The sequence below is a fragment of the Falco punctatus genome, assembly GCF_963210335.1.
Source record: "Falco punctatus genome assembly, chromosome: 2".
In the NCBI taxonomy this organism is placed as follows: domain Eukaryota; kingdom Metazoa; phylum Chordata; class Aves; order Falconiformes; family Falconidae; genus Falco; species Falco punctatus.
Window position 1 is genome coordinate 91,826,230 of NC_137581.1, and position 25,221 is coordinate 91,851,450.

Consider the following 25,221-nt stretch of genomic DNA (forward strand, 5'->3'; position numbering starts at 1 on the left):
ATTTTTATTTTTCTATTTTTAAAGAGTCTGTAAGTGTATCCAGTACATACACTACTTTTTAACTGGGAATAAAGATTAGATTTGCAAGCAGCCTCTCTGAAATTCGGTACTACACATCTTCTCCCCACCAACAATACAGTTTTCCCTTTTCACTCCATAAAAATTAAGAGCCACAGAAAGCTGACCCACTTGTTACAGCGGTGCTCCTTGGACATGTGGCACCTGGAGCAGCATTCATATGTAATTCCCAAAAACACACAAACCAGCTTCTTGAATTCTCTCCAAAATGCATCATGACTGACAGCAAAGGTAATATGGATACAGGGGGACTCCCAAAAGAAAACTACACTTGAGTGACCCACCTCTTCTATGCTCACTCCAGAGTTCCTGCACAACTCCTCTGCAGAGAGCATTTTATGAGAACCTAATCTTGAACTAGGGAAAGCTAATGAAAAGATGACAAGTGACATGCAGCAGTAGCATGGATTCATACCCAAACTCCTTTTGCCACATCTCCTCAAGCAAGGCAATAATTCAAACTAGTTCTCTCCTGCAACATTAGTGAACTCAGACTAGCTAGACCCACCTAATCCCTAGACAAGAAGTATACACTTATTTGAGATCTTTGCTTTCAAAAGCTCCTGAAAGATTGAAGATAAACTGCTAAAAATACTTGCTGGGTGGCAGCACCCCCTGAACTTTTAGGGATTTTTCTGCTTTTTGAAAGGCACTGGCCTTGTTCAGACTATTTTTGAAATCACTGACTCTTGTAGGAAATCTGGTAACGTGAAATCAAACTCCATAAACAACACAGTCTTGCAAACAGCAGAGTAACTACAATAAAAAAAGAAAAAATCTAGAAGTTTAAACCAAAAAAATTTATTTCAAGGAATTGATCCATAGCAAGAATAACATTATTCCATAACTTAGTGAAGACAGCTTGGGTTCTTTCAAGCTGAATACTGGAAATAGCAAGGAAAATCATATTAATGGCAACCACAATTTTGTTCTTTGCACGGAGTACCATATAGGTCTGTTTTAATAAGTTGCCTGCTGGCTAGAATGATAACACTTGCAGAAGAGGAAATAAGGCCATTCTTTACCGTTCAGAGGTTCTCAGTAGGGAAATAGCACTCGTTCTCCTAACAGCCCTTGTTGTGAATCTGGCTGCCTCAATACATCAACAACTTATGAATTAAACCAACAGATCTCTGAAATGGTCTCAATGTTACCATAGCATTCTACAAAATGCAGAGCCAATTCAGCAAAATGAAACATCAGGAAATGAACAAGAACAAGTTAGTTTTACTTAATGTAGAACTACAATAACGTGAGATTTTAATACAAATGTAGTTGTTTTGCAATAGCGTGTAAGGCTTATCTGTGCAAAGCAAAAACTGTATAAACATTCTAGGAATGAACAAACTAATACAACATTATGGCATATGATCATTTCATTTAAAATAAAACAATGGGGAAAACTCCAGCTGTTCCCCACTTCCTTTTTCCTTCATGACCATTAGGAATCCTAAAGCATCACCCAAAAGGATCCCACCTAAGCACTCACTCCAAGGTCACAATCCTAAATAAAAATGCTAGTGATTGTTTTATAATCATCGATAGCTGGAGGGATGAAGCACCTTTTACATAGATTTTAAGACATCGAGTGAGAATTATAAAAAACTTGACACAGACATTTGTCTTCACAAAATTTGGAGAAATAAAGCTGTTCCATAAATATAGTTATATTTGTGTATCAGTATAATGTATATCAAGTATACAGTTCAATTCATATGTCAAGACAGAATGCAATTTGCACCCTGAAGTTAGTTACAAACTTCTAATTGACTTCAAAGTCATCCATTAGCTTTCAAACAAGCTTCTTGCTAGTAGTTAATACACTCACCCCCTATTGCTCTCCTAACAAAAGTAGTAAATTCAATCTTTTTATCTATTATTTTTTACTTACTGAGAAGATACAACTAAGGATTTCTAGGGGCTGGGTACATTTTCATCCATTCACTAACAAAACAGTGGGTTAGTAAACAGATGTAAAGAACTTATACCATGTAAGTATCTATCTTTGATGTTTACACATTAATGCAAACCCTGGCACATCATCTATCATACAAGGTGCACACATGAAAGGATGCTTAGCTACCTCTATCAGTCATGATTTACTACTACTACAGTATCTTTCTTTCTCCCCTTTGTATGTGTAGGTCTGTTTCTTGAGATTTTCCAGAAAACTTCAGTTAGAGTTATAAGCACCTGATCCAGTGTTATACCAGAATATACAAATGACAGAGTTAAGAAAATAGTTGGAGAAAATTTTCTGGATTTACTGATACAGAAGAATGTGCCAGGAGTATTATGAGGGATTACAGATTAGAAAGAACAAATTCAGTATCTAAACAGCTGTAAGGAAGCTAGTAGTAATATTCTAACTTTAAGAATGAAGAGGGGAAAAAAATGTAATTAAATTGCTAGTGAAGTTTTGCCAGTCTTGCTCTTGCATATGGAAAAAAGCTACCACTTGTTGTTTTTCCATTTTGTAGAGGGACAGTAGACCTTCTAATGGGACACAGTTCTGCAGGAAGAGCCATCAAGATTTCATAATATGAAGAAACCCACAAAGTGGAAGTTGAAAAAAGAAAAGGCTGAAAGAGATAAAAAGCAACAAGAACTTGCAATTAAGCAAGTCATTTTTCATACTCCAAGCTTCAATCTATCCTCCTCTGCTCATAAAAAAAAAAATTAGGAATGAAAAGAACAGCTGGTGAAAATAAATACAAAATTTAGAAAACTGTCAAACTTGAACAAATTATGGAAAAGCAAAACACCAAGGTTGCTTGCACAAGCTCACAGCTTTTAAAATTCAGTTCCAGAAAGCTTTTATTGACATTGCTAATATCATCACTGGAACTTAACTTCATTGTTGTTGGGTTTCGGAGGACTTGTTTTCACCTTTGGTTTTGTTGCTTGTTTTTTTTTTTTTTAATAGCTGTTGATATACTGAAACCTGCAAACTTATCTGAGTAATTTATACATCAAAGGAATTCACTGTCACATAACTGGCCTAAAAGGGAGAATGACTCCATGGCAGCAAGGGCCAGGGGTGTGTGGGGGGAAGAACCCGAACAAAGTTCCTATCATGCAGCAAGCACACAACAAATAAAAGGGATTGAATCAGGTCCCAACTATCAGTGATACCCGTTTGGTTAAATTCCTAAAGGAACACTCAGCTTGAGGACCAGGGCACCACTAACGATTTGGGTTTTTTTAAAAATCTTGTTCTTCCTTTTGTATGCAAGTAACAATTCAAAAATAAATTCATCTCATCTTGCATATATGAACTGAATTCACTTCTCATAGTTAAAACACAGGATTCATGAGCTTCTCTAACAGCTGTGGCCAACTCAAAAAGAGTGGGTGCTTAGCAGGATGCTTCTAAGACCATACTGACAAATAAGCAGACTGATTATCAAAGCATTGAGCACAAAAGCAGCTCCCATGAGTCATAACAGGAGGACAGGAAAGAATTTTGCTTCCATTTTAGTCTTCCTCTCCAATAAGAACCTTAACAAATGTGTCTGTTGGGGGTGTGACAGCTTCTTACGCAGTTTATGCTGGTCCTTACGCATGCTAGGCTGTCTTTGCCATACCTGCAGCAGCTCTGAAAAAAAACAACCACTGTTCAGAGGACAATGCTCTCAACAGCAATCTGCTAAAACCACAGCCTTTGCAGTCTCATCTGGCACAAGGAGCATTCACTTTATCACACAGAAGTGCCCAACATTTGTAGTTAAAGCAAAACCACGCTTCTGCTTACTGAGATACTGTTAGGCAAAGGGGGGCAAGGAAAAAAAAACAGCTTATATTTTTAGATAGAAGAAGGTCTTATTGCATAACAGAATATCTTCCTGTGGAAGGAGCTAAATATTTCTTTATCTACACAGTATTTGTAGTGGTCTCCTTAGAAGTTTGGTTTTGTCATTTTAATCTTTCCTTTTCTCTTCTGAGAACACCAGTCTCCAGTAATATCCTATATTCATTTGTCATGTTGCTTACTATTTAGTCCCTTATTATCTTTGACAATCTGCCACAGACTGTAAAGCCCTAGGCTACAAAATAATATTACAGGCATAGCTTTCCCATCTTTGATGATTACCAAAACCCCCTACTCTCTGAATAGAGTTACATGTTAAAACCCACTTTCTGACTCAATTTCCACATTTTTGTTTGAAGATTTATGCTTAAAAGAAAAAAATAAATAATAACGTTGAACATAAAAGTCTTCCTCCTTTACCACAAAAAAAAAAAAAAAGCAGCACATTTATAGTCTTGAGCAGAGGGAGTTCCTGTCCAAGAAAAGTACAATATATTACCTTTAAGGGAACAACTTAGAAGCACTGAGCAGCAAGTCAGCTGAAGGACTGTTCTAAATTTTAGCTCAGCAGGGTATTTGTGGAAAGAAAGGGCCTCTCCAGTTCTTCCATCATGGTCTCCAGTCCCTCTGTTCTCCAGCAGCCTACTGTCAACGAGCGCACTGCTAGGTTCCTCTGCACAAGGGCAGCAGCCACAAACTGCGCATCAGCAAACCTATGCCACCACGCTGTCAGCAGACAAAACAAGTGGAAAAGACCTGGCCATTTTGCAAAAAAAAATAAATAAAAAAAATAAAAAAATCCTCTGGTGCTTTCCTAATTAGATCAACCACCACATCTTTCCTACATACATACAAAGCATACTGGTGATTTAAAGACTCCTAACACACACAAAAAAGACTGAATTTTTTCTGATCTGACAAACCTTCTCCCTCCGACCAACCCAGTTTTGTCTTCATTGTCCTAAAAATAACTCCCATTCACATTCTAAAAGTCAGATGTTCCTCTCTGCACTGGCTTTGGCTGGGATAGAGCTTTCTCATAAGAGAACAGAAAAGTAAAGGTGAATATAAAGTATTTATAAATCTGAAATGAATGCCGAAATTAAATTCTGTGGGCATTCTAATGCAGATCAAAATAACCGCAATGACTTGTAAACTTCAAACATGCAATTAAATACAGATTACTGGTTCACTATCTGAAGAGAAAAAAAAGAAAAAAAATCACTTTTTCCTTTAAAAGTGCATACCAAAGATATAGAACAAACAAAAATATGAGGGGGGTGTCCTCCAGAATTTTATATTAATATGAAAATATAATACATGCAACTGAACAGAATTATATTCTAATTACACTACAAAAATTAATTATCATTCCTTCTTGATGTGTTTTCCAGACAAATAGTCAGAAGCATTTTATTTAAATAATACCAATCCACCTTTCACAAAGTGAACCTTGGAAAGAAATTTTCAATAAAAGACAAAAAGAAGCCACTCAATTACTAACTGTCCTAGCACCCAAAGACAGGTAATTTCAAGAATAAATTCACATTAGTACACAAGCACATGTGGAGGAAACATATTTAAAGAAACAAAGGCTTTTCATCACTGGCAGTTTTTCACAAAAGTCATTACAAGTGATTAAATCACATGGTGGGCAAATAGTATAGTGGAGGGGTTTGGGGGGAGTGCTGGGGTTTGTTTTGTTTGAGTTTGCTTTTTTTTTTAATTAGAAAAACTCTCTAACTCCACCAACCTCAAAGCGGCTTGCTTCAAAAAACCTAAAGAAATTGAAACCTACAGAAACATTTCTCCATACAAAGTTTCATCTGAATTTGAAGGTATTGCTACTATTTCAATGTGTAAAAGTCTATTACAAGATGTTTGCTCCAATTCTACAGATTTCAGAGATAACAGCATGTACAATACTGAAAACGTTTGCACGTGCTTATTTTAACACTTCATAGATTTTTTTTGTTTTGATGTCTATTAGAGTAATTAAACACCATGTTTAAAGAAAAGGTGAGTTTTGCCACGCTTTGTAGATGAAAAAAACCAACCTGTTAATTGATTTACTTATCTGGGTAAGTTTAAGTGAAACCCAAGTCAAGAAGACAGAACACCAAAGTGGCCCTGATTGCATTAAGATCTTATAACCATTACAGTAAGCTGAAGTTCAATAAAAGAGGTTCACATTCTGGAGACCGAACAGGAGAGCAAAATTCAACAATTCCTCTCAATTAACATAAGCTTCCTTGAAACAGAGGATTCAGAGCAGAGCTTTGAGTCTTCTGGAATGCCATGCCATAGATGGGGCAGCATCAATGTATCAGGTTCTCTAGCATGAACTCTGAACATTAAACTGAAAACCCTGAAATAAACTTCATGTTCAATGCAAATCCACTACAGAGAAAGTACAGCAACAGAGCAATCAACTTGTGCTGTTATGACAGATGCCCTCATGCTAGGCCACCTAGAACATCGTCAGGTAAGGGAACTTCAGTCTGCTACATAAATACTGTAAATATATTTGGAAGATGTATTAAGGTGATCAAGTTTATTTGGAAAACGTGTAAACAGTTTTCCAGTAAAGAAAAAAAATACAGAAACAAACCCACAAATTTAATTTAGTGATGTCATCTAAAAGCAGCAAAAATCAACTTGGAAATAATCAGGCAAAAGCAACAAAGACCAGAATATTATCTTCTGCACAAGATCATATGCTTATGTCCACTACTGCTAACTGCACCAGTGAATGGATACTAATGAAAAGTTCATCTGTATACAAGAAAAAACATGCTGGAAGCAACACTTGCTCATACTCATTCACGTACCATTTGTTTTACCTAAACACAACATTTAAATTCCATTGAAATTATAGTGAAACCAAGCTGTGGTGGAGAAAACAGGCTGTTGTGATTTTTATCAGCTTTTGAATATTTGTACTCAAAAATCTCTTCAATGATCAAAAGATTCAGTTTCATCTCATACAGCATAAAATAAAACTACTACAATCAGGACAGTTCAGAGCTTGGCAGCTTAAAAATTATAAAATCTAGCAGCTTAAAAATTATAAAATCTAGTGATTGTAGATTTAACGTAATTAGAGCATTAGGCAAAACAGAAGTACTTTTTCCGGAAAAAAAAAAAAAAATAAATCTACCATTGTGCTCCCTACTGCAAAGCTGCAGGTGAGTTCCAGGTTGGAAGACACATATTGTATTAGTATGTTATAAGGCAGGGAGCAGCTCTGCTACAAGGAAACAGGTAGAAGAGCTACCTTCCATGAAGACGAAAGGAAACTGAGAAACCAGTGACATAATTATGAAGGCTGATGGTCTGCCATCCTGTACACACCATCCAAGAATAGAGGTGGATCACAGCAAGGCTGAACATGAACCCTGCCAACAGGCTTGGAGCACTGGAGAGACTTACTCCCTTAATGAGACCATTTGAGAATACTGAAATACATAGAATACTTCCCCTTGTATACCTTTCCCGTACATTATGAATTTAATCTACAGTGGAAAAATTATTTGCCATTTCTAAACTTGGTATCCGTAATTTATATTAAAACAGACTACATTCTTACTATTATTTTATTTCTCAAAATTAAATGACTCCATAACCCCTATTATCAAACTGTACTGGGTTTGCGTGGCAAGGTTTGGGGATAGGGGCACTACAGGGGAGGCTGCTGTGAGAAGATGCCAGAAGCTTCCCCCATGTCCAACGGAGCCAACGCCAACCGGCTGCAGGATGGAGCTGCCGCTGGCCAAGGCCAAGTTAATTGGCGGTGGTGGTAGCACCTCTGTGATAGCATGTTACGAAGGAGAAAAACAATAATGATCTGCAGCAGCGGGAGAGGAGTGAGACTATGTGAGAGCAGCAACTGTCTGCAGACACCAGGGTCAGTGCAGAAGGTGGCAGGAGGGGCTCCAGGCGCTGGAGCAGAGATCTCCCTGCAGCCCGTGGCAATGACCATGGTGAGTCAGGCGGTGCCCCTCAGCCCATGGAGGTCCACAGTGGAGCAGATATCCACCTGCAGCTTGTGGAGGACCCCACGCTGGAGCAGGGGAATGCCCAAAGGAGGCAGTCACCCCATGGGCAGCCCACACTGGAGCAGGCTCCTGGCAGGACCTTCGGCCCCATGGAGAGAGGAGCCCAGGCTGGAGCAGGTTTGCTGGCAGGACTTGTGACCCCATGGGGGACCCACGCTGGAGCAGCCTGCTCCTGAGGGGCTGCACCCCATGGAAGGGACCCACGCTGGAGCAGTTGGTGAAGAACTGCAGCCCGTGGGAAGGACTCACATTGCAGAAGTTCATAAAGGACTGTTTCCCATGGGAAGGACCCCACGCTGCAGCAGGGGAGGAGTGTGAGGAGCCTCCCCCTGAGGAGGAAGGAGCAGCAGAGACAGCTGTGATGGACCGACCGACACCCCCATTCCCCTCCCCCTCGCTGCCAGCAGGAGGAGGTAGAGAATCTGGGAGTGAAGTTGAGCCCAGGAAGACAAGACTGTGGGGGTGCTTTAAGATTTGGTTTTATTTCTCATTATCCTACTCTGATTTGACTGGTAATGAATTAATTTCCCCGAGTCGAGTCTATTTTGCCCATGACAGTAATCGGCGAATGATCTATCCCTGTCCTTGTCTCGACCCATGAGCCTTTCATTATATTTTTCTCTCCCCATCCAGCTAAGGAGGGGGGCAATACAGCAGCTTTGGTGGGCTCCTGGCGTCCAGCCAGGGTCAACCCACCACAGAAGCCTAACTGCAAAGACTTTAATCACTTAGGAGGTTCACTTTTCCTCTCCTGCTTATTTCAACTATTAGATACATTCTTGGGTCTTGCCTTTCATTAGGTATTAAGTTCTTTGATAAGGAAACTTTTTTTCTGTGTCGATAAGCCTCTGGGTGTTGTATATAAAATAATGTGTGAAGGTGCAATGTTTAAAACCATGCTATGGTACTGGTTCTTTGCATGAACACAGTTGTGGTAAAATATAAGTCTTGAGGTAAATGAAAGCCTCACCAGATGACTCAGGGAAAAAAACCATCAAAAACATTAGAAGGCAATTTGATTCATCTCTGGGAACAGGATGTGGTAATAATTTTTTTTTTCTAATAATAAACAATACTGTTTCAATGCCAGCCTCCATAATGACTTTAAAAAATAAAATCAAGTAATAGCTTCACTTGCTATACCAGCCTAGCAGTTTCCATTTAATAGTTAAAAGAAAAAAAAAGATATTTTCAATCTCACATAACAAGGAAACTATCCCAATAATTATAAGTATGATTGTTCACACAAACTTCCTTATCACAAATGCAGCCTTTACTTGTTCTATACCTTCATCTACCACCATCAATCTACTGGCAAAACATACATATCCAACAAACCACGGCTGACTAGTATTTTTGTCAAAAGTCTAGTATTTAAAATAAAAGCCCAATGAAAGAATGCCACAGCCCTAGTCAACGTTATTATTCTCGCAAAATGGTCTCTAAACTAAAGAGTTCTCTTCTATTAAAGAGAAACTAAAAGGCACGAGCTACCTCAAAAAAAAAAAAGTGAAAGACTAGTATTTACAAGTTTCTCACTATAATCTAAAGTGAAGAATCATCTAGATTAGAAGTTTATGTTTCAATGAAAAATTTTTTAAACATAAGTAAGAAATGGCAGGTGCATGACCTTTCTTCCAAGCAGACTGCTTCACAAGCGCCAACAGTTTTTCTCTGGTATGCTGACGGCTTCTTGCATGGGAGATTCCCATGGCAGCAAAAGCATGTCTGGATATGTAAATGACCCAAAAAAGGACCTGAAAAACAGGTCTTGAGAAAAGGCAGATGCATCTAAACAGTAAACAATGTTGGCAGGCTTACCAAAAGAAAGGTAATTAAAAAAGCTCGTAATCCTGATTTTCATCCTTCATGTGTTTCTCTATTCTTTGACTCTTTTAAGTTTAATTATAGAGTGGGGAGGGTGGCAGGAGAAGGGGGAAAAAAGAAGGAATGCAGTGCCCCAGCAAAGGGCAAGAAGGGTGGGTGAGGGAGGAAGGGAAAGGAAGCTACTCCATGGAGTCATGGAAGACAACAGTGAAAGGTTGGCATATAGGGAAGTTCTGGAATGAAAGAAAAGATGAAAACAAAAATTTAAGAAGATGTTTCAGGCATAAACAACAAGTTCATAATGAGATTTGAGATATATTTTAGCCAACCCAAACCCAACAAAACAGATCTGCAGCACCCAAAAGTCAATATTTGCATAACTGACTTTCCTGTTTGTAATATATTTAGTTTCTTCTCGTACACATAGTCCTGTAACATTAAGAGAAACACAAGTAATTTGGGAGATCTGAACGCAAAAGTCTGCTCCCAGCAAATCGTTATTATTTATTTCCTGTAAAAGTAAAGTAACAAAATCTAAGAAAATAAGGGCTGGCAACCGTATGAGGCATACCATGTCTCAGAGGATTAAGAACTTCCCGAATTTCAGTTATACCTAGTGACGAAAGCTGCTAGGGAGCTTCTGAGGTGAAAGGCTCAAATCAAAAAGATGAAAGAGCCACCTCTTGCTTGCAGTAAGCAAGTTGTACAAAACCATACACATATAATGGCAGACCTAAATATCAGTCATCAAGAAACTATAACTGAATGGGTGCACACTGAAACATTTCATCATCCACCACAGGCAGTAATCACAAAGCAACAGCGCACTGACCCCGTGCCTAACCCAGCACGTGCAACCAAAGAAGCCACTGCCCAACAGGTAGGGAGACAACATGCAAGATTACAGTTTTAACTGCACCACATTATTTCTTTCCACTAACATTCTCTTTCTCTGTGCCTTTCTAACACTGGAAGAATCATCTCCGCTTTCCTTCGCAACCCAGGTAGAATGGGGGATACACTATCTACTCAGATAATAAGAATTATTTCTGACTTTTTATCTAATTTATACCACTTTGCTGCTGAGACTGCATACTAAACCACTTTACATGCAAGTTTAACACTTCGTCCTCTCGTGGTCCTAGATATGCATTTCCTGTTCCTGTCTACTCGTATCTCAAAAAAAACCAAAACCCAACCCAATCAAACCCAACCCACCACTCTACAGAACTGAATACCTACTGCTAGAGAGACTTTTTTAATGTACAGGAGACATTCCTCCTATCCCCAATGAACAGAACTAAAAGACAATCAAGTAATGTAAGAGTCTCCATCCTGAGCTAGACTTTCAAACATGGATGTTAAACACATTTCATAGCCTATTTGCATCCATTTTTAAACTGATCAAAATACTCAGTAGCGTAGAATAACTCCATTTCTCTGCTTGCATGCTCAGATTTTTCTAAAAAAGCAAAATACTTGCCTGACAATTGGCACAACAGCATTTTGCAACAAAAACCAGCTAAAGTATTTTTTCCCACTGCAAGGTATTTACTAGACTGCACTTAGTAGTCTAGTAATTCTCTTAGCACTTTTAAAGCTTGAAACACACCTTCTGTTGAATGCTATGAGTCAGTTTTAATGACAATGTTCTATTGCTCTGTAGCTTATGCAAGAGAATGAATTTGCATTAAGTACCCAACTTTAGAAACCACCTTCTCTTCTCCATTGTTAACACTGAATAATGGTAAAGTAGGCTATATTCCCTGCATGCTGTCTTAATTTTTAGAAGAATAAATCTAATTAGCTGCCTGTAATGTAAAATGGACATAAAATTTGTTATTGTCACCTTATGGATATGTACTTGCAGAAAGCCAGAACACAGAAAAAATAGAGAGTAATGACAATTTTCATATTTAGTAAAATTTCAGAATTTTAGTTGTGTTACCTGATTTCTGTTATTCTTCTCCCTGACCCTGGCTCGCAGGAAAACTTAAACCAATACCTTTAAATTACTTCATCTGGAAGAAAACTAACTTCACTAGGATGAGGATAAAACAGTCTAACATGCTAATTGAAGGTGGGGGGTGAGGGGAAGAGAGGGAGTAAAAGTAACTTTTGAAGACTGTCACTGCAGTCATTGGCAGGGAGGTGTGTATGCAATAGCTATGCCTTTTTCAAGAAATTCAACAAGAAAAAGTTATAATGCAACAACTTTTGCCATCATGGGTCTTTAGTCCAAAAAATGTTCCATTCTAAATATGCTTTTCTTTCATTTACTTTGTCCCCTCATTTAAAATGCCCCAAACTCCCCACCCTCCCTAGAACAGCACATGTTATGTTGGGTCTTTTTTTTTTTTTTTTTGTAATTGAAAACATGATTACACTTCACTCAGCTTGACAAAAATGATCGTTTGTCCAATTTATTCCTAGAAATACAACTGGAAAGTTTTGTAACTGGTTCTCATGCAAACCAATGGCCAAAACCCCTCACAAATACACCCACAAGTAGCTGTACAGATATACAGTTATATGGATTTTTATCTCTGCAGATATATATATATACACACACATTCAGAGAAATGTACATATGCATGCACCTATTTTTAATGACAGGCGACAAATTACTCCTTCCAGCAAATTTATTTTCTTAGAACTTCAGCTAATTTTTTTTATCACCTTTCTTTTCTTTATTGAAAATGAATGTGAATAAATTTGATTACTACTTCTACTCTCTACTTTCTAGAAATGAATCATACATAAGCCAAAATCTTAACTTACTGTCAAATCAAGACACTATTTTTAGCACTTTTAAACAGATCCCAAGTTGCCCAAGCAAGAAAAAGAACATTTATTTCATTTTGTATAGTGTAAGTTCACAAGTTGAACTCTACAAGAATGAAGAAGGGGTCCGATGAATATCTTCTGCCATGGCTGAAAGATCTGTTATAAAAGGCTAAACCATTACAGTAATGCACGACAATTTCCAGTGCAGGAAAAGCATGAGGAAAACAAGAGAAAACCAGATCCCACACCTATGGATTGGAAGACTGATACAGACAACTTCTGAAAGGTGTGCATAGAACACACTTCTAAAATAAAGCAACGCTTTGGACTGAAGAAATAATGTATTTACAAACCTGTAAAGACAGCAGCTTATGCATTAACAAAGGAACTGCACCTGCATAAGGGTTTAACAGAGACACAGATCACACCAGGATCTACCACAATCCGAGTAGCAGATTTGCCCAGCACACTGGAGAACAATATCCACTTTAATGAAGACAACTAAGAAAAACGTCAACTGTCTCCTGCACTGAGGCAACTTCTCAAAATATGAAGTCTGTCATTATTGCCCTGAGATGTGAAAGCAGATTATACTGCCATTTTTATTAATTTGCAATTAAAAACAGAGATGCAAAATCTAATACCATTCTCATCTTGTTTGGGGGTGTGAGGGGGAGGTAACAGCACTTTTCTTTTACTTATGTAAAAGCAAGCCGCTTTTTTTTTTTTTCCTTCTTTCCTTACAAGAACTTCTTATAGTACTTGAATCTGCTCCAATAATAAACTCTCAATTAACTTCAGAAATATATTCTATCTCATGAACTTCAATTAATTGGGGGTAGGGGGCGAGGAATCCATCAGCACATTTTCCAACTATTAGAGACTTGTTTCTTGGCAAGCTGAGCACTTGGCCAACTAAAAACTTAAATAATTTTGTACCCTTAGCTCTAGTGGTGGTGAAATGCAATGGTCTTACTTCTAATTTAGCCTGTAAGCAGCAGCAGCAGCTAAGTAACACTAGAAATAGAACATGGAATGCGGTTAACTTCAGGGATTCTGAAAGATTCCCCAGCACACATTAACACCTATATCCATCACACAAGAAAAATACCAGTGAAATATTTAATCCAAAATTCACAGATATTCATACTGCAAACAAAAGCAACTATGTTAAGTCTGCTGAGAGAAGTGCTGATGGACTTTCTCTAAATAAGGTTACATTAATTTGTGTTCAGTACATAGTTTTATTAATAATTTTAAAATGGTATGTCATTATTAGGAAGACAAATCTATTTGCACACAAACCTGAAGCAATGAGATCTTGCAATACTTGATTCCAAAAGTGGAACTGAAAAATTATCTTCACTCGCTTTTTAAATGCACCATGCCATCAAAAATTTGCATCCTCTTCTTTTGTGGGGGAAAAGGAAAATCCTCTCCCCAGACACACTGTACACAGGTAAGCTCTCCTCAAAGCTGTTTGTAAACCTGTGTCTACTTCCTCAGCAAATGTAACAATAAAAAGGTGAAATAGTATTTAACCCTGTCTCAAGCACCCAATTAAAATAGCAAACCATTAAACTTTCAAGGTACAAGAATTTAAGAGACTAAAAGTTATAATACCACACATTTCAGTTTTAACAGAGGTACCATTAGAGGTACACTTAAGCAAGTGTAACTCGTACAAAAACCCAGAATTAATTTAATTTATGTCCTTTTAGCAGTTCTTTGCCTGATCTAAATTTATCCACCTTAGTTTATGTAAACTGTTTGGACACAGAATGTGCCAGTTTGAATTTGGCAAGGAAAACATACTTTTAATACATAAAGCCTGATGTATTTTAAATTCTAACCTAATTAGTTAAAATAAAGTTTTTTGATGGCAGATTTACGCTAAACTAAAAGTCAAGATCTCCCCCAATAACATTTATACAATATTTAAAGGTATGAAGCTTTTTTTAAAGATAATCTACTGCTATGAAAAGTCAAATCTGCCTAGTACTGAAAATATTCTTTATAGTAAGATTATGTAAACTACTTAGGAAAACTCTACAAACCAAAGCCACCACAATACAAAGCATCAGCCACTGGTGTGGTGATCCAGTTCATTCACAGCCATAGAAGTACAGCATTCACTACTCTCACCAGCAAGCTACCTAACTGGTAAGAGTAATGACCCCAGCACCCGCCAAAGGATATGACCATGTTGATCTCAGAACACTTTCTCCTCACCCCAAGTACAAACAAAAAAAAACCCCCTAAGATTACTTCAACTTTTCTTTTAAATCTAATCCAAGTCAGTTTGAGGTGATAAGTACATTTCATCCTCAAAAAAAGTCTTCTCCAGAGTGTTGCACCAACTCTGCACATAAATCAGCAAAAGACCACTGAGAAATGAAGAGCAAAGCACAGCCAAGTCTAGACGCTCTAATGTTTTTTAAATTCCACAGAGAAATGAAGCCAAAGCCTTGACAAGCCTTCAATTAACACCAACCAACTTTCACATAGCAACTCAAGACAACACGAAATATGAGCACAAGGCTCGAGTCCTCTCCATTGCCTTCACTAGACACGCAGGGTCTCAGTCCCAACATCCTACTAGGGCTCTAACCTCCATACCAAAAAAATTGCTGCAGTAAGGAAAACCAACTTCAAAAACCTAGCTCAGAAGAGCCATACAATCTTAATATTCCCCCAAGTAAGTTACTTTAAAAGTGAAATATAACAGAGGTTTTGGGTGGTGGGAGTACAACAGTAGTACAGTTTTACAGCGCCTTTAGAGATACTGTCCAGTCTAACCTCATGTCATTAGGGCACAACAGGTAACAACCCACCATTTCAGCAAGATAGCGACACACGTTTTCCCCTCAAACAGGAAAGTCTTTCTAGTTATCTCCACATGTAGACACAAGAAAAGGAAAAACAACAGAGGCCACACCAGAGAAATGTCAATCTGCCAAGGACATCTCCACTAGGAGTAAAACAAGTGTTTACGTTCGTGCCTGTAACAACAACACAGCTTCAACAGCTCATCTGATCTGAAAAGAGTAGACAACCCAGAGAAGAGTTTTTACAGCTGGAAGGAAGGAATCAACATTTGCTAAGGGCTTGGCTTCCAGCAAAGCTACACCTACACTGAACTTCTCTTTCAACATGTAACTTAGATCAGCATGCTTTTGAACACTCATAGGTTATTTGGCATCAACGTGTAAACCAGCTACACTCAAATGCGCTATCTTAATTAAAAATGCTCACCTTTATAGCATGTAATTTAATTCACTGGAAAGCACTGACCAATTTACTAACCAGCTTCTAAACACACGTAACTGAAGCTGCCAGTATCAGCTTTCATGTAATAAACTCTTGACACCACATAACTTGCCAGACAGTAGAGGCAAAGATGCAAGAAGCTCTAGACACATCATCCAAGTCTTAGCAGCCAGAAACACACCACTTGTCATACAGTATATAGTTTTATAGATGCACGTATATTTATAAATGTATATACACTATACAGTATACCTAGTTATAAGGAAAAATAATAGGAGGGAAAATGCAAAGAAGCATTTGTCTTTGAGAATGTCTGCACGGCATACCAATAAACACACCCAGCCCATGGAAAAAAAAAACCACCAAAAACTGGTTTCCAGAAGCGAGCAGCAGAGCTATGAAGAAGGAGGTGCACCAGATTGGAATCACACAATCATTCTGGCTGGAAGGACCAAACGAGAATGCCCGGTCTGCTCTTGTTCAAAGCAGGACAAAGGCATTCAATTAGGTTGCTCAAGCCTTAGCCTATAATTCTTACTAGGATTGCTGAGCATTTCTAACAAGACAAGCTAGAACAACAAGGTGACAAAGTGCTTCGATCGTAGTTTCTGAAGCAAAAAAATAAACCTGTAACACATTTACAGCCAAATCAGTAACAACAAGAAAACAATCCACATAAAACCAAAACAAATTTAAGAGTGCAAGGAGAAGCAGACAATTATTCAGTCTCAAGGGAGCTTCTGTACTTAGCATTCTTCTATTCACACATTTACATTTAACAAAAAGCTCACTGAACTGTCCAAAGATTGTTGGGGTTTTGTTGTTTTGCTTTTTCTTTTTTTTTTTAATTGTTGGCACTATCTCCCAGTATCACACCAACCTATTGCAATATGCCTATGCTAGGAAAACTGAAGTCTACAAAAGTACTTCTAAATTTGATTCCATCTCCTCCTCTTAAAAGCTTCTCTAATGGCATCCAATTAGTCTTGAAAATCTCTAAAGAAAAACTAAAATTTTCTTATGTGCAGTGAACAGAAATGGAATCTCTTTTATTTTCTTTAGTGTCATTCTGGCCAATTAGCTTCTTTTTCATACTCAGGTAAAACCCCAGTACCCAACTGGGAACCCCTCCAAGCCCACAAATCAAGATGCAGAAAGAAAAGGTGCTTGTCAATCCTCAAAATTACCATTCTGAAAAGCCCTGTGCTTACTTGGTTTCTCCTTTTTAAGTGAGTTCAGTACACAATCACCATGTTCCAGAAGGAGAAGGCAGGGCCCAGATGAGTTGAACAATCAAACAAGGTCAACTGAGATCGTGGGGTGCTTTTTCAGGTGTTCCACCACTGCTAGCAAATTTTCCACAGAACTTACAGCTCCACCCATCTGCTCCACCCATCTGAATAAACCACAACAGTAATAGTTGATTGGAAATTCCGCACAGAAAATTTTATAAAGCCTGTACTTTCTCCAGGCCCAAGAAAAATAATTTGCCTTTAGTATTTTCATGTTGTTCAGCCCTAAGAAAAAGTAACTTTTTTAAAGGTAATATTTTTGTCTACTTAAAAGAACTTTGAATAACTGTGCTCTAAAATAGCTTCATCAGTAGCCAGAACAATGACTGTAATAAGGGACTACAGTCAACTAAGTACAGTAAGCAAAAGGCATTGACAAAGTTTCTTTTCCAGAGAACAGATGATATTTTGCAAGACATATGGTATTTATTTTTAGGCATTAAGTCATATAATAATACTACAGATTTTATTTTTCTTGGAAATAGCACAGTGTTTTATGTTGAGGTGCCTTGCTGGTATTAATTTTATACAGCTTAATATTTAGGTTTGCTGGTACAAAAGTTTTGACTGTATTTTTCAAATCATTAACATACTGTACATGGAAAGAAGTATTCAGTATACGTACAGCTATACAGTGCACCTTTAAAAAAAAAAAGAGTAAGTTTTCACAAAAAAGTAACACTGAATTCAGACATAGAAAGAAAAAATGCCATATGCAAACACATGCTTCTTTTTGAGTATCAATCAAATTTTGCAAAAATCTCATTATACATGAAACAGCAAAACTGGCTTTGGGACTGCTGTAATGACTGACAGGCCAGTACAGTGCAGGCAAAAAGGTGCAAAATAACATCAGCAACAGGTTCCATCTGGACTTCAATTATCCTTGTTGACTTCATCTAAGCAGAAAGTGTTCCAAGACCTTACAATTTTCAATATTCCTAATTTTTACATGAGAACACATACGAAGGAACATATCCCCTACTGATTATTCTCCTCAGATATCAGTTTATGCAGGTTTTGATTCAAATCTACACTTGCAGTCATTTCAAGGATATTTCCAAGTTTACTTATTAGAATTAATTAGTATTAACTCTCAGGTAATGTAACAGATTCTTCGGGTGAGGTTAAGTATTGTCTATGTAAATTTGGTATAATTTATTTTCATGTCATCACCTTTGTCAGTTCCTCTCCCCTTTCCCTAATATACTTTCTAGTTAAAGTACTTCAGGGCTCTAGTATATGAAAATTTTCATGTAGCATCAAAAATAACCCACAGGACTACATTATTTATTCCTTAAAGGAAAAAAAAAATCCCCACCTAAAAAGCCTTCATCTTTATTCAAAGAAGAACATTAACAAAAATCTATGAACCTTGCAGACACAGAAAACTGAGCTTGTTGGTTTGCAAAACAAATACTTGCAAGGGTCAGCCCACTCAGAAAGAACATAACAGAAGTTGGCCAACACCTCATCATTAAAAACCAGTCTCTACCATGGTAAGACCAGCATGTGTTTGAAAGGTTAAAACGCCCTAATATTATTTTATGATGTTTGAGCAGGGATTTTTTTTCTTTATGTAAGCATTAAGAAGCCTGTACAGTACACTAGCTTTTTTGTCTGAGTTTATAGAAGGTCATAGAATTGAAAAATAAAACTAACAAAAATAAGTGTCCACAAATATTTGCAAAACAATAGTAAAATGTTTTAGGATACAATCAGATACTCAATTCTAGCTGCTACAGATCCATGTAAAATCATCAGCAAATTCAAGTATCCATTGCTGACTGCAAATCCCTATTTCTACCAGCTCTACCACTCTGGGCTCAAAGCACAGTTGTTCTAGTTTAAGTTTTTACACTAATTTATTTGTTTTAACAAGTATATGTAATTATTTTTAAAAGGAAGAAATCCCCATACACTTATTAGGCTTTCTTCTTTGAAATTAGATACTATTTCCAAAAACCTTTGCAGTAAACCTAGTATAAAATTTATATTTTTTTTCAGTCCAGAAGATATTACACAATGAAGATAAGAGAGCAGACTCCCTGCCCCTCCCAAAGTTTTGCTCTCCCTTTACGCCACCATCAAAGCAGGCTCAAGGGGACACTTGGGAATAGCTTTGCCATCTAGATCCGACAGGATCCAGGTTAATAATGCTGTTCCATACAATGACTCTAAGCAAAGAGATCAAAGCTGTTGGGAGTATCCTGCCATTGTTTTCTCTTGCTAGATGACAATTCCAGCCTCGTATCACTACAGGCAATTCACAGATCAAGCTACCTAGAATACATGGACTCCCACACACCTACTCTTAACCCAGCCTAGGTTAACATTAATATTTCAACACAACAAATACATTCAAGGTTGTCTTCTAGTTCTGTTAATGATGTAGTGGAGACTTAATCACTACTGTTAGATACAGATTAGTAGCATGACAATTTTTTTTCAGTAGCATGACAACTGCAATGGTAAAAATCATACCTGTTTAAAAAAAATAAATTGAATGTTTCTGTCCCAATGCAACACAGATTAGCTTGAACAAAGATTAAGAAAGACAGAAGTACTTTTAAAAGCAGTAAATTCACTTAGTTTTAACAGCTACAAATGTGTTTCCTATGTCACATACTTAGACCTGGGTATATCACTACTCCATGCTGTTTAATTCAATGCCTACGGATACTAAATATAGATCATTAAGGTACCGTGATGAGGGAACTGGACAAAGGAAAAAGAAAACATAACCGATGAGCATCTCCATAAACCTATACAAGAATACGTGTCTACAAGGTAACTGTCATGAAGATGTAGTATCCATCCCTCTCTTCCTAGTGTGAAGGATAACATTAGTCTAGTACTTGAGGTAGAACATTCTTATAAGTTCAAAATTTAAGACTTTTAGAATGATATAAACAAACTGAAGCATTAGGAATCATTCTGAGAAAATAGATATATTTTTTCTTAAAACCCCTACAGCATTCCAAGAAGTGGAAGTTTAATTTACCATGAATGAAAATATATTTAAACATTTGAAGAACCCGTATTAGGTCCCTTGCCTATTCAGTTAAAGGAATTACTCTAGTACAGGCAAGCTATTAAGGAAGAGCCAAATTTCCTGAATATCATTTAAGAAAAATTAAATTATCTTCATCCTCCCACGGATTAACTATACTCTCTAATAAACAAAGGAAGTCAGCACAAATAAGCCAGTTACATGGCCAGCCAGGAAGTTTCTGGAATTAAGTTCAAGAAGCTCTACACAAGACAAACAAGTCAATAAATTTAATTATTTCTAAATGGACTGCACTGAAGCTCCGTAAAACAAATGCTACCAAAAAAATCTGTACAGCATGGAAAAACTCTTCTGTCATTCTTCCCTGGGTTCCCACCTTGATAGCTTAAGCAGGTTTTTCCAAGCATGTACACCATTCACAGCTGCAACTGATCTCAAGAAGAGTAAAACTAAAGTATGAAGTACTAAACTAAATATTAAAAACTAAGTATCTAAAATGAGACACTAAATACTAAAAAATATTTTAAACTTTGTGCCCACTCAAGTCTGGTCAAATGGGAACACCCACCTTTCCAAGTAGAACACAAAATCAGAGAATTGTACCAAGTGCTCATACCATACAGTGATCAAGACACTCCGAGCCTATAAGAAAGCAAGCAAATTTGCTTTCCCACCAGTGTTCTAACACTGTAAATACTGTTTTCTTTACCATTTTGCTCACTCTGTGCAATATACAATGCTCATTTAATAATCAGTTATTCAAGATTTCATTTTTTTAACTCCTGTTTGGTGTGGGTATGCAACCATACAATTACTGAAAAGCAAACACAGTAGACCACAAATTCAGATGACACTGGCACCTCAATTTTCTCATTTCTTAACTGAATAGTCTATTTTGCTACGCTAGTATTTTTAACAATTTGCCTATGTGCACACAGGCATAGCTTTATGTAGGTTCTCTAGACCATGTGCAAAAACTCGAAAAGCAGATTAAGTCATTTTGCATGAAGCTTGTAGATAGTTCAAAGGCTAGTCAGAACCTCTGACTGTCCCAGACATATCATTGACATTCAAGCAATCATTGCACCCACTGAAAAGTGAGCTTTCACAAGCAGCTTCTCAGTGGTGCCCAGCAGCAGAACCAGAGGCAATGGGCACAGACTGAAAAACAGGAGGTGCCACGTGAACGCCAGGAAACACTTTCTCACTGTGAGGGTGACCAAGCCCTCCACAGGTTGCCCAGGGAGACTACAGAGTCTCCATCCTTGAAGATAACTCAGAAGTCACCTGGACATGGTCCTAAGCAACTGACTCTAGGTGGCCCTGCTTGAGCAGGGGGGGTTAGACCAGATCACCTCTAGAATTCCCTTCCAAGTTCAATCAGTCTGTGATGCTGTGAAGAAACAGCACTAGACAGGAATAAAAGACATACCTTGCCTCTGGTCACAGCAGACGCAGACTGAAGAGACTCCCTTCCAAAATCTGGCATTTCAGCAGCCTCCAATCACCACCCTTTTCTCCCAACTTTTTTGTCTTCTTTTCCATTCTCGATAATCTATCTCTACATTGTCCTCAAATACCTTCTTCCCCTTCCCACACCATTATCCTATAGGCTAAGCCCTGTCTTCATATCAAGTCAGATCAATTTTCTGCTGTCCTCAGGCTTTTCATCTTTGGATCCAGGTCACTGCTAAATTCTAATAAGTCCACTCAAATAGGAATTTTATACACATGCACATACACACATATATTCAAGTGCATGAAACCTGGCCAGTTTTTAACCATTATTAGTGAAAACTTGACCAAATACAAACCCATGAGAAGGTGATCCTTCTGTTCCTTATTAAATATTGTAACAGCACTGAAGGTGTTTAAAAGAAACCTTCTAATTTTTTCTTCTGAAGTAGCTTCTTTCTCAACAAACAACTGCTTTGGCTTGAATTAAATAAGAGTCAGAACCAAACCACATGCAAATAAAATAATCAGGCTGAGGCAGTCATCCAGTATAGGGAGGGTGGAGAGAAGGGGGAAAAAAAAAAATTCAGCCCAGACACATTTGGCAAAAGCTATAAGCAATTTAAAAGCTAGGTCTTAAAGGGGAAGCTTTGGGAACCTTAATTATAGATAGCAGTTCCAGATCTGTCTACTTAACAACAACAAAAAAAAACAGAACAAAAAAACCCACCAAAAAGCTAGTATGATCAGATGTATCAATTTCTTCTTTTTCTGCATTTAGTAAAGAAACATCTTTTTAAATAAGCTTAGAAACTCCCATATATTTCAATATCTGTTCCAAACTAATAGGATTTAAATAAGTTTTTAATAAAATTCTATATGATGCTAGTTGTCATTCCATTACCATGAAAAGCATTAACAAATTCTGCTTTCTGGACTAACATTGCATATTAATGTTGATAATTGGATTTATATATCTGCCAAGAAAATGCAATTCAATGTTCATTTCACATTTTATCTCCAAATCTGTATGTATCACAGGATACAAGTACACTTGCAATATTCAATTACCAAATTTATAAATTTCAAGCTGACAATGATATTGATGAAGGCTTTGCTCAATTCAGAGCAGATATCTGAGACATAGGGATGCATTCACCATATAGTATGGAACTGGTGGTTTCCTTGCTCTTAGTGACAAATAAAATTGACACTGCAAGACAAACAAGGTTGCTTTAAATGTATATACTATAATCTTTATAAGTTCTTAAAATGAGCTTAAGGACAGCAAATCAAACAGAGCAGCCAGTGGTCTCAAAAAAACCCAACAAACTAAAAAACTCCACATCTTTGCACAAGCATTGAACCACGATCTGGGTTTTTTGTTTTGAGTTTTTGTTGTTTTTTTGTTTTTTTTTTTTTTTTAATTTCTTAAACTATCTTCTGCTCTGCTACAAGCTTAAAACTGTATCAAGAAGCCCATCAGTTACCCAAGCATTTCTTTCCAGCATAATCCTGCTTCTTCATAAGTTTCTCTCAGTGAAATGAAACAAAACAGGAGTTAAATCAAAAAAGCAGTTCATGCAAAATCATGAATACAATAGACTTCTGCTAGGTCTAATAAAGGAGAGACCTGCAATCAAGAACAGATGGGTTGCTGCTGGTGAAACAGGCAAGGCTGAAATAAAGGAGAACTGTAACAACACAAAAGCTCAATACAACAGAAAAAGAGGGAAAGATAATTGGCTACAAAATTAAAGGCAATTACTCAAGCAAAGTGTTTTAAATCCTACATATGGGATGGAGGAACCACTCCCTTCTGAAGTACTGCAATTCATTAGCTATTGCATGGGTATAATTTCTTTACCACAAAACTTAGATCAGTAAACTGATAAGACTTAAAACAGATGTGAATGTAATTCAAGCTGAAGACTGCCGATTGCTTACTCAGTAGGACATTTTCAGGATTACCTGAAGGGAGCAGAAGTTTCATTAGTAAAACTGGCATCTTCTGGAATGGCAACTGGGATAAAACCCCTCAAACCCTAGCCTTTTATATATATATATATATATATAATAAAAATTATCACAGCTTCTTCTTACTTGGGCTTTCTAAAATGTTTTGGTTTTGTCACAACAAGGAAAAGTCTACAGCTTGAGAAGACACATTTTAAGTGTTCATATTATTTTGTATTAAGTAAAGACTGCATACTCTTACCAGAGCCTTCAAAACTCATTTTTCTGGATGATGTTACGTTGTCATTTCACTACCATGAAAAACATTAACAAATTCTGCTTCCTGGATTAACACTGCAGATTAATATTTGATAATTGGATTTATCACTCTGCCAGGAAAATGTGATTCAATGTTCATTAACAATACTTACTTCTCTTAAGTCTGAGCATTGCTCACTGTATCCACATGGTTAGTGGGGACCACATGAAGAGTATTGCTACAGTAAATGAACAAGTTACAAAGTAATGCTTAATTGTAACAACACATTTTCCTAATATATTATATTTCCTAATATAATTGAGAAATTCTGCTTGTAATTATAAAACTTAAAGTTATCAGATTCAATTTTGGAACTACTTTGCATTCCTGTGAAGAGGGGAATGTTACACAATGAAGTAGAGAATAGTATTTGGGACCAGCATCCTCAGCAGATAAATACTGTTTAAATATTAATCATGGAACCTGTTTTGCAGCTTAGTTAAACTGAAGCTAGAAATTGCAGCCTTGGAGAAAAACAAAAGTTATTTTTGATCACTGGTTAGTTACCGGTAATACAGTTTTCCAGAAATCAAGATTTTGGCAAAATCCTGAGTTTCATTTGTATCTCAAACACTGTACTGCAATGCTGTCTCTCTTCGTTCCTATCTCTTGGGCCACTACAATTTGGTAGGCAAATCAGTTTGCATCAGACCACACAAGAAGAAGGGCACTAAGCCTGCATTCCATCCAGTTATTAGGTTTTTTTTCAGCATTAATACTTTTCTCTACACTGCTTTACCCTGGGAGAACAAAATAAAAATTGAGGAATATGAATAATCACCTATCTTCTTCATAGTAACTACAAATTGTCCCGCTCTGGCAGGATTTTTACCTTTAAAACCCAGTATATAAGAAGTCAGTCACCTCATTATTTCAGTACTGTACTGAAATTTTACAGGCCAAACTATAAAATTCCGAGAGAAGACACTAAGTTTTCATTAACTCATTATGAAGAAATGAAACCACTGTTAGAAGGCTTATGTCTCTACCACAGGTGCTGAGCTTGTCTATACAGAGCAATAACAATGGATTTTATAATACATGTAATATTCTCTGCAGCAACTCTAGCACAGTCTCACTTAAGTCTAATTCATTGCTTTATATACACATATATACATAGCACTTTTGCTGTTTTAAGTCCCCTTCCACATGATCCAGTTCTATACATCTTTAACTCCTACTTTAGGGACTACACAGCAGATCATTGCAAGAATAAATGGACATCTACACAGATTCATAATGCCACATTACAGTCAGAAAACTAGGAGTTACTTCTGTCTGTACTGATAAAAAGAGTACTGCTTTAATCTATACTATCCCACAATAACAGTGATCACTGCAAATACACTGTGGTT

At 37.2% G+C, this 25,221-nt stretch overlaps 1 protein-coding gene across 2 annotated transcripts in view; it reads right to left on the reverse strand.

Annotated features, from left to right (window-relative positions):
• CDKL5 (cyclin dependent kinase like 5) overlaps nt 1-25,221 on the reverse strand; it is a 142,308-nt gene that overhangs the window by 93,860 nt on the left and 23,227 nt on the right. Inside the window, exon 1 of one of the 2 annotated variants that reach the window (XM_080377128.1) lies at nt 4,389-24,100. The exons of the other annotated variant lie outside the window; for it this stretch is intronic. The gene's annotated coding sequence lies outside the window, so the exon portion shown is untranslated. Of the gene's footprint in view, nt 1-4,388; nt 24,101-25,221 lie in introns of those variants that run through there. 2 annotated transcript variants of the gene reach the window in all.